The 9,929-nt window shown below is 48.0% G+C and overlaps 1 pseudogene; it reads left to right on the forward strand.

Moving 5' to 3' along the window:
- LOC105987593 overlaps positions 1-9,521 on the forward strand; it is a 55,682-nt pseudogene extending 46,161 nt beyond the window's left edge.
- The last annotated feature ends 408 nt before the right edge of the window (positions 9,522-9,929 follow it).

Consider the following 9,929-nt stretch of genomic DNA (forward strand, 5'->3'; position numbering starts at 1 on the left):
GTGCCAGTCTGAGTTACCCCATGGGAAAGACACTTTTGTCACTGTATGAGAGCATTTGCACCGCACCAGGCCACGCCCACAGAGACAGGCCACGCCCACAACACAGGCCACGCCCACAGCCCCAGACTAGCCACACCTGCCACCTCAGGCCACACCTGCCAGGCCTCAGCTCACCTCCAAGTGAAGCCTGTTCAGTTTCAGGCCAGACCTGGCAGAGCTGGGGTAGAGTGACAGGATCTGTGTAGGTTGTGACCTCGTCTAACGAGCTTGGAATGAAAGTAAGTGAAGTGGCCTTGATAAAATCATGTCACCAGTTTCCTGAAGGTCTGAAGAGTGGATTGAAAAGAGAATTTCCAGCGTATGATCCATCCCTAGTTATGGCACAAAGCCACACTACCAAGATGGTCACTACCCAGTGGCTTGGGCAGGACCGCCGACTGCCACTGCTTGGAGGTGACAGGTCCCCAGGGACGGACAGAGCTGGCTGGTGATAGTTGTGGAAAGAGATTGCAAAGAGAACATCCAGTTGCCTTCTTTATCCCCTCCTCCTCCTCCCTTCTTCCCCTACTCTTCTGCCTCCTCCTCCTCCTCCTTTTCTTCTTCTTCCTCCTATGGAGACCTGGCTGACCTTGAACTCTTGATCCTCTTGCCTCTGCCTCCCAAGTGCTGGAATTACAGGCAGGCATCACCATACCCGGCTTCCACTTGTCTTTGAGGTGAACCTCCCCTTAACTCCTCGCCAGGACCTTGGGGCGTGGCACTTTCCCCATCATGAGAACGTCTCTTTGAGGACAAAGCTGACTCATTTCTTGGTGAATCTGGAACGCCTTTGGGGCCCAAGGAGTAGGAATCGACCCCACAGGAACTTAATTCCACGGGAGAACAGAATAGATGCAGATAACGACCTCATTTCTCACAGGGCAGACTGTGTGTGAACCCTCGTGTCTCGAACATGTGGGTCCCTGTGTGGGAACCGAGGCCTTTTCACCACAGTGTTGTCTGAACCAGGCTGTGGTCCGGCAGGGACGCATTCTTTCCACCTAGAGATGCAGGAGGGGCCAGGCGAGGGGCCAAAGCCCCCCCCCCCCGCCCCCCAGGCTGCATTCCTGGGACATGATGGAGACAGGTTCCCACGGCTCTCCTAGGAGACCCAAGATGGTTCTGTTTCTACAAACACGAGAGGAAACACAGCGGAATGCTCGCCTTGTAAAGCAGCAAGCTCACCTACCACCCAGGCTGGGTTTAAGGAACAATGAGATGGGGAAGGGGAAATATCTCCAAATCAAATTCAGCTCTCCTTCCCTAAAGTCCACACCATACCCCAGGAACTTTTCCTCCCAGCCTAGGCAGGTGAGAAAGGTGGGCAGACTGGGGACCTCAAGGGAGGTGGTCACTCTCTTTTTCTTTCTTTCTCTCCCCACAGTGCAATGGTTGGACTTGGTACCACCGCTGTAACACCGCTGTTCATCTTTGTCTATGGAAAGTAAGTGGACCTGGGGTTTGTTCCTCCCCTTGTGACCCCTTTCTCAAAGCCCACAGATGATGTAGAGGAAAACTTTGGAAGTGAGCTGGGTATCCGTGGCTCACCCTGTAGTCCTAGCTACTCAGGAGGCTGAGATCTGAAGATTGTGGTTCATGGCCGGTTGGGGCAGGAAAGTCTGTGAGACTCTTATCTCCAATTAACCACCAAAAAACCAGAAATGGTGCTGTGGCTAAAATGGTAGAGCACTAGCTTTAATCACTAGGGATAGGGACAGCACTCAGGCCCTAAGTTCAAGCCCTAGGAATGACACCAAAAAATAAACAAAAAACCCTTAAGAAATGAATTCTGCTATTCCCACACCTTCTTCTAATCTCAGTGTATATTACAGACTTGCAATCCGTGCTCAGCATTTTCCGTTCTAGTTCTTATACACATGATGCTATGACCTGTAAATCTGTCAGTTTGAGGATTTATGCACCTTTTTTTATGGCTGGGCACCTAGATTGCGCCCATTTTTTTCATGATTATAAATGGCACCGCCATGATTGCCTTTGAACACACATGATTGTTTTGTTTCTCGGGGTTATTTCCTTGGGGACCTGTTTCTAAGTGGAATTATGGGGTCAAAGGCTAGGAGCAATCTTGTGGTGCTTGTTACACACTGCAATTGCCCTGGAAGGAATTTACAGCGCCCTCAGTGAGGGCTGGGTGTACACGCTTCTGCATAGACTGTGTTTGTCACCTTCATTTTTGTTGGTTTAAAAATCACCTTACAGCCTCACTAATCCATGGGGAGGTTAACTGTGTGGACTCCTCATGCCATCTTTGAAGAGATTTAGTATTCATTTTGTGTTAAAGTATGTGTTCAATTTGGGAAATATTACAAAGGATTATGACTAAGAGGGGGAATATTCATCCCAATCCTTTATCATTCAGGCATGGTAAATTCACTGTTACTATTTTGGTGTTTAATCTGATAGGATTTTTTTTCTGTTCAGTTTTTTATACATGAAAGCAACACACACACACACACATACACACAAGCTTTAACATCTTTTTTTTTTTTATGTATGTTCCAGTACTGGGACTTGAACTTGGGGCCATGAACTCTTCCTTAGCTTTTGCTCTCAAGGCTGCTGCTCTGCCCCTTGAGCCACACTCTCTTTTTGGCTTTTTGCTGGTTAGAGATAATTCCTTTAGTAATTGGAACTTTTCTTTTATGTTTGTGCTGATCCTGGGGCTTGAACTCAGGGTCTGAATGCTGTCTCTGAGCCAATTTTGATCAAAGATGGTGCTCTATCACTTGAGCTATGCTCTACTTTGGGCCTTTTGGTGGTTAATTGGAAATAAGTGTCTTGTTTGGGCTGGCTTGGAACCCAAATCCTCAGATCTTAGCCTCTTGAGTAGTAGGCTTACAGGTACCTGGCTTTGGAGATTAAAAAATAATAATAATTGGAGAGACTGGCTTTGAACTGAGAGCCTCAGATTTCCACTTCCTGAGTAGCTAGGATTATAGGTATGAGACTCTCATGCCTGGCTTAACATCTTTTTAAGATACTTTTGTGATATCTGCATTTCCCTGTTATTTTATTTAATAATTGCAGTGTCTACCTAACATTTCATTTCATGAATAAGCTGTAATTTATTCATCCTTTCTCTCATTGTTAAATGCTTAGATTATTTCCATATGCGCTCTCATAAATATTGGCCTGATGAATAGTTTCGTGGCAACCGTTCGTCTCCAGCTTCAGTGTTTCTTTAGAATACATGCTCTCGAGAGGCATTACCAGATCAAAGAGCATGAATAATAATGATAAATGACTTTTTTCTTTTTAAACGGAGACATCTGTGTTTGACATTTCTGTTACTGTCGGTCCTTAGTGCCTGCCTTTCCATTGTGAGCAGGTAAGACAGCCGCGTCAATGCCCCTGCCCCTACCCTTAGAGTCTGTGTCCTCACTTTCTTCTTTCTTGCTACAGAATCTGTCACAGTTACAGCTAGGTCTCCTGCAGGAGACCTGTAAGAGATGCACAGTTCCGCAGGATGATAGAATTAATGTGGCCACCCTCAACCCTTGATGACTTGAAGATATTAGGAAAATACTTTTCTCCTTCACATCACTTGCCTGCTCCCCCTCCCTGCCCTGCCCCCCCTCCCCCCCTGTTCTGAATGTCATTTCCTGAGGCTCTGCAGAACATTCTGGAAGAGCTCAGCATTGGGCCACGTTGATAACATAGCCTGGTATGGCTTCCCCTGTCATGCTGTTCCTCTGCCCAATTCTTTATTCCCTTCCCACGTGACTGTCCCACAGTCTGCCAGGATTTCCTTCTGTATTCAGATATTGCATTGCCTTGACCACATCCTGTAGAGGATAAGGTATTAGGAAGGATTTGTTTTGTCTCACAGGTTCAGAGGGTTTGGTCCATAGTTGCTTGGTTCCATGGGCTTAGGCAGAACATCATGCTAGTACAACATATGGTGGTAGAGACTATTCATCTCATGGTGGACAGGAAGTTAAGTGGAGGAAGGAGAGGAGGTGGGACAAGATGTAGCCTCCAAGGATGTACTTCAGTGATCTAGTTCTCCATCTAGGCCCCACCTCCTAGAGTTTCCAGAATATTCCAGAATAGTTTCACCAACTGAGGACCAAATATTTCAATGTGTTCCCATGGGGCCATTGCATATTCAAACTGTTAATGCCTTCCTATTATATCATCCTTCCCTGTCCTTGGAATACGTGTCCACTTTGTGTCCTATCTTGCCTCCTACAACTAATTTCTCTCCTACTTTGTCACTTAAGTCCAGTGTTTCACAGGTGACAAGGGACAATCCCAAGCATGGTTTTATTGGGGGCTACATAGTAGGCTTCTGGGTGGGGCAGGCAAGGACATTATTACTGCCTTCAACCCTACTTGTAGACAAGGAGACTCAAGCCAAGGATGCACAACTAGTGAATGGTCTCCCACCACAGCCCAGCTCTCCCCGTTCATCAGAGACCCCTTCCTCTCACAAAGCAAGGCCACCAGAGATGGTGTCCACAACTGGGTTGGCCACAGTTTATAAATGTGCAGGAAACTCTCTGTGTCCTCTCTTCCTTAAAGAAGTAAACATGTCCTTGTCCTCCTTGGAGTCATGCTGTTCTTGGCATCTTTCATAGTCTCTGCTCTGCTCACCCTGGCTTATAAACTTCCTGTGTGTCTCCATCAGCAGCCAGGTAATGGGGTTTCTGTCCCTTGCCTGTCCCTTACTAGGGTGGAGACCTCCCAGGGCGAGTGGCTTCAAATGCCATGCTGTTTGCATCCTACCCATTGGCTTGTGAGAAAGTGGGTAGGAAGTCTGGATGAGAAAGTTTGATTGGGTTTTGCTTCCAAACCTCTGGATCTTTCAGCTCACTTGCCTTGGGAGATTTTTGTTTTTTTTAACTCATTTTGCCCATGGAAATGCTTCTCAGAGGAAGGGAGCACCCCCTTGTGGCTGAAATGTGTTTGTCTTGTTTTATTATCGGATGGAGAGAGCTCAGTTTAAGGAAGAGTGGGGTTACTTCTTTGAAGTTACACAGCTGGGGGTATGATTTGAACCCAGGATTAACCCCCCTCCCCTCAGTGAGTTCTGTATGCCAGTTCTTGTTTATAGCCTTCCTATGGGTTACATAGGAATCATTGGTAGGACTCTCTTATGGCTTATTCTCAATTCAGTAGTCAGAGTATCACAAATGAAAGTCAGACATATTAGTCATCAACTCAGATTCCCTCAGTGGCAGGCTGGCATTACCTACCATCTTCCTGCTCTCTGACTCCAGACGATTATTTCACCTTCAAGACACCAAACACCTTCCTCCTTCAGAACCCATGCACTTATTCCCCCAGCCTAGACTTTAAGGTTTCTTCAAGACTTCTCCCTCGCTGTTGTCAAACGAATATGCCAGTGTCACATTCCCAGAGCTGACATAAATAAGGTCTTCCCAGCATAAAACAGTCCACTCAGTGGTTCATGCCTATAATCCCAGCTGATGGAAAGTTAGAGACCAAGGAGGATGGTGGTGAGAGGATTGAAGATCAAGCCCAGCCTGGGCAAAAAGTTAGCAAGGCCCCATCAATAAACAAGATAGGAATAGTGGTGCATACCTGTAAGTCCAGAGATGTGAAAGGCATAGGTAGAAAGGCTGAGGTGGCGAGGCTAGCAAAAGCTTGAGACTCTATCGAAAAGTAAAGCAAAATGGACTGGGGCTGTGATGCAAATGGTACAGAACCTGTTTATCATATACAAACGCCTGAGTTTAAACCCTTGTCCCACCAAAAAGAATGAAGAGGAGGAGGAGGAGGAGGGGGAGGGATAGGGGAAGAAGAACAAGAGGAAGAAGAGGAGGAGGACAAGGAGGAGTCAGAGGAGAAGTACAAGAAAAAGAGACCAGCCCAGAATTGTGCCTAGCCCCTAAGGATTCAGTCTGTATTTGTGCATGAGCAAAGCATGTGGTAAGTGAATGATTAAAGGAAGGAAGAAATGCCTATACCACAAGCCTAGCTGGGGCAGCCCATACCCTTCCACATGCTGTGAGAGGCGAGGCTTTCTGGGTGGGTCTAGGTGACTGAGGGGGACGCTTACTCATGCCTAGTCCCATGATTCTGACCATGGATGCACCTAGAGTCCTGCCTTAGGCCCAGGAACTCAGAGTCTCTGGGACTGGAGCCCAGGCAGCTGGCTTTTGTAAGAGCTCCTGTGGGTCCTATTAGGCAGCCAGTAGAAAGAACTACTGCTACTCCTCAAGAATGTTTCCCGCCTCTGGTCATCTCTGCACAGTAGGAGAGGACTCTGAGTCTAGTAAACGTTGTCCAGACACTTTACCAACCTCACCCCTGGGTCTCCTACCCAGCAATTCCAGTTCTGTGGGTCTGGGTGTAACCTGGACATCTCTTGCGACAGGGCCTGTAGTTACAGGCACTTATCCAACTTGGGCATCCAGATCGTCAGGAGGCCTGGTTACCAGGCAGAAGCTCAGTTCCTTGCCAGCTTTCTCCTATTCTATAGGTCTAAGGTTTCCATATGAGGAACATGAATGTGGTTATTTTATTTTTACACTTGTTTATTTGTGTGCCAGTACTAAGCTTTGAACTCAGGATCTCAAGCCATTTGCTTGGCTTTTTCCCTCAAGACAGATGCTCTACCCCTTGAACCACAGCTCCATGTCTGGCTTTGTGCTGGTTGTTTGGAGATAAAGAGTCTCACAGCCTTCTTGGCCCAGGTTGGCTTTGAATTTCGATGCTCAGATCTCAGCCCCCTGAGTGGCTAGGATCCCAGGCGTGAGCCAGCAGCACCTGGTAGCATCTGAGATCTTCACACACTCTCAGGTGATGCGGCTATAGTGTCAGGGACCCAGGCCTGCACAGCAGAGCCTCGGACACTCTGCTTTGGTGTGCTCTCAGGGGCCTGGCCTGGTCCTCTCAAAACTTCTCTCTGCTCTCAGGAAAGGTTCCATGTTCTTATAACTCTCATGTCTGAGCCACTAGCAGTGGTGATCATTTATAAGCAAAATCATCTCTCTTCCTTAGGATCTGGAATAGAGGAGCCCGAGGGACTTTTGTGGAAACACCCACACCTTGGTGACCCAAGGTGTTCTCTGTGTGGGGGTCGGTCATTACTGAGGAAATACACAAATAGGCCCCACAGCTACCTTTGGATTTGCTGGTAACCCCTGGGAGGAATCTCCTCCCAGGTTCAGATCTAGCGGAACCTTCTGCCTGATATTTTTGAGTGTATGTGTGTGCTTTAGTTTTTAGTGACAATGGGACTGTCTTGGAACACTTCACGCAGCTGTACTGCCGGCATGGGCCATTCCTTGTGGGGCCCTTCCCGTGCATTTTCAAGCACTGACATAACCAGGCAAACGTTCTCAAAAGCAAGGTATGGATCCCGTGCCTTCCCATAACTCGGGCATGGATCTGGCTGGGTTTCGCGCTGGCTTAGTTCTTCCAAGCGGAGTCTAGACATCAGGTACTTCATTGTGCTGCATTGTGCAAGTGTTAAAGAAGGACTTAGCTTCTCCACAGAGTCTGAGTCTCCTCACCAAGCTGAAGGATCAGGAATTCCCTTGCAGTACTAGAGCACAGTCCTGCCCTGGCCCTCTGCTAAGCCCTGCCTTTGTTGTCTAGGTTCTGGGTGCAGAGATCAAGCCCTAGGACGTAACTAGGAAGAATGGAGCATCTACTGGGTCAAGTGACTTTCATAGGTCAGTGTTTACATAGGGCCCTGGAAATGCTGTCAATTGTAGATGACAGCAGAGATCCATAGAAGAGCCATTTCACAGTGTCTGGGGGCCCCAGGAGAAGATGAGTGTGAACAAAAGGGAAAGCTAAAATGAGGAGGGCTGCGCGCTGCTGGCTCACACCTGTAATCCTAGCTACTCAGGAGACTGAGATCTGAGGATCACGGTTCAAAGCCAGCCCAGGCAGGAAAGTCCACGAGACTCTGATCTCCAATGAACCACCAGAAAACCAAAAGTAGCGCTGTAGCTCAACGTGGTAGAACACTATGAGCACAAGTGCCCAGGCTCTGAGTTCAATCCCCATGAATAATGACACCACCACAAACAACAAAACCGGGCCAGTGTTAGGAAGGACACATGCCAAGCTGAGCTGGATAAATAGCAGAGATGCGTTGGTCCATGTTGTGTTGGGTACTCAAACCATTAGAAGCTAGGAAATAAGCAGGCACAGTCCACACTGGAAGAAGCAGGGCATAGCTCCATGAGCGAGGAGCGAGGTAAGGCTGGAAGACAGGATATACATGTGTCACGATCACAGGACTATAGAGACCAATGATTATGGTCTCCTCTTTAGGGTCTCCCATATTTCTCTTCCTCACCTTTCCTAGCCCATGATAACTGTGAAGCTGAACACTCCAGCCACCTTTGCTCAGTGACTGAAGTTTACATGTCGAGATCTGAAGTCCTAGAAACGACACCACACAAATGAGTTTGTGCAACAACAACACAAAATTGTAGCCAGAAGCCGGTGGCTCAAGCCTGTAATCCTAGCTACTCAGGAAGCTGAGATCTGAGGATCACGGTTCAAAGCCAGCCCAGGCAGGAAAGTTCTTGAAACTCTTATCTCCAAGAAACCACCAGAAAATCAGAAGTGGCGCTGTGAGCCCCGCCCTGGGCTCTGTCACCCCAAGTCATGCGTTGCTCCCTCCTTAGCCACACAGCAAAGTGCTCACTGACTTTGAGAGAAGCCCTCAGCACCAGATTGTATCTTTATGGACTTCAAGAGTGGATGTTTTGGGACTGCGTGTTCTACACAAGCCTTTTATAGAGCAGGGTGGCACACTGTGAGACTTGAACATAGCGTGCCTCTTTCCCTGCGGTTCCCTCTCTTCTTGGGACACTGTGTGCTGACCTTCATCCTGGGACTGGGCCCAATGCTGTGCATCCAGCAGCTTTGGCAGGAGCGGAGGAGCGGCCTGTGCAGCCCAGCGCCTCTGCCCCCTGAACGCGCTGCTGTGGACGCTCTGCATAAAAGCTGCAGGTGGGATGGACTTTCGCAGATGGGACCCGGCAAAGCGGCCGCCCACACACAGAGAGCACTTGGGCTTCTGAGAAGGGGGTGGATGTGGTTTTCTGAGTGGTTCATACCAGTCCTCTGTGGTTTGCTATTAAAAAAAGAATTCTATGATTGTGTGTGTGTGTGTGTGCGCGCGCGCGTGCGCGCACGCCAGTCCCGGGGCTTGAACTCAGGGACTAGGCATTGTCCATGAGGTTTTTTGCTCACAACTAGTACTCTACCACTTAAACCACCCTTCCGTCCTTCCTTCCTCCTTCCTTCCTTCCTTTCTCCCTCCCTCCCTCCCTCCTTCCCTCCTTCCTTCCTTCCTTCTTTCCTTCCTTCCTTCCTTCCTTCCTTCCTTCCTTCCTTCCTTCCTTCGTTCCCCACCCTCTCTCTCCCTTGATTATGGCATTTGAACTCAGGGCCTGGTCACTGTCCCTCAGCTTTTTATCAGCTGGTACTCTACCACTTGATCCACACATCCACTTTTGGCCAGTTAACGGGAATTATTTGCTAATTAATTGAATTAATCACTAATTAATTGGAGTCTAACAGACTTTTCCTGCAGGGCTGGATTTGGACATTGATTCTCAGATCTCAGCCTCCTAAATGGATGTGAGCCACGGCACCGGGCTGGCTTTGATTTTCTACATGATCTTACTGCTAAAATCAATGAAAATGGAAGCCAGCTTTGTGGAATCTTGATGCAGGCAATACTTGACAACACTGTTAAGTGACCCCCAACCTTTCTTGATTGGTAAACATAAGCAAAACTTAACTTGAACCCACACACTAGTGGCTTATACTGGTCCTAGCTACTCAGGAGGCTGAGACCTAATAATCCTGGTTCAAAATTAGCCTAGGCAAGAATGTCCATGAGACTTATCTCTAGTTACTAGTTAACCATC

This window comes from Dipodomys ordii, unplaced genomic scaffold (assembly GCF_000151885.1).
Source record: "Dipodomys ordii isolate 6190 unplaced genomic scaffold, Dord_2.0 Scaffold43, whole genome shotgun sequence".
NCBI classification, from domain to species: Eukaryota; Metazoa; Chordata; class Mammalia; order Rodentia; family Heteromyidae; genus Dipodomys; species Dipodomys ordii.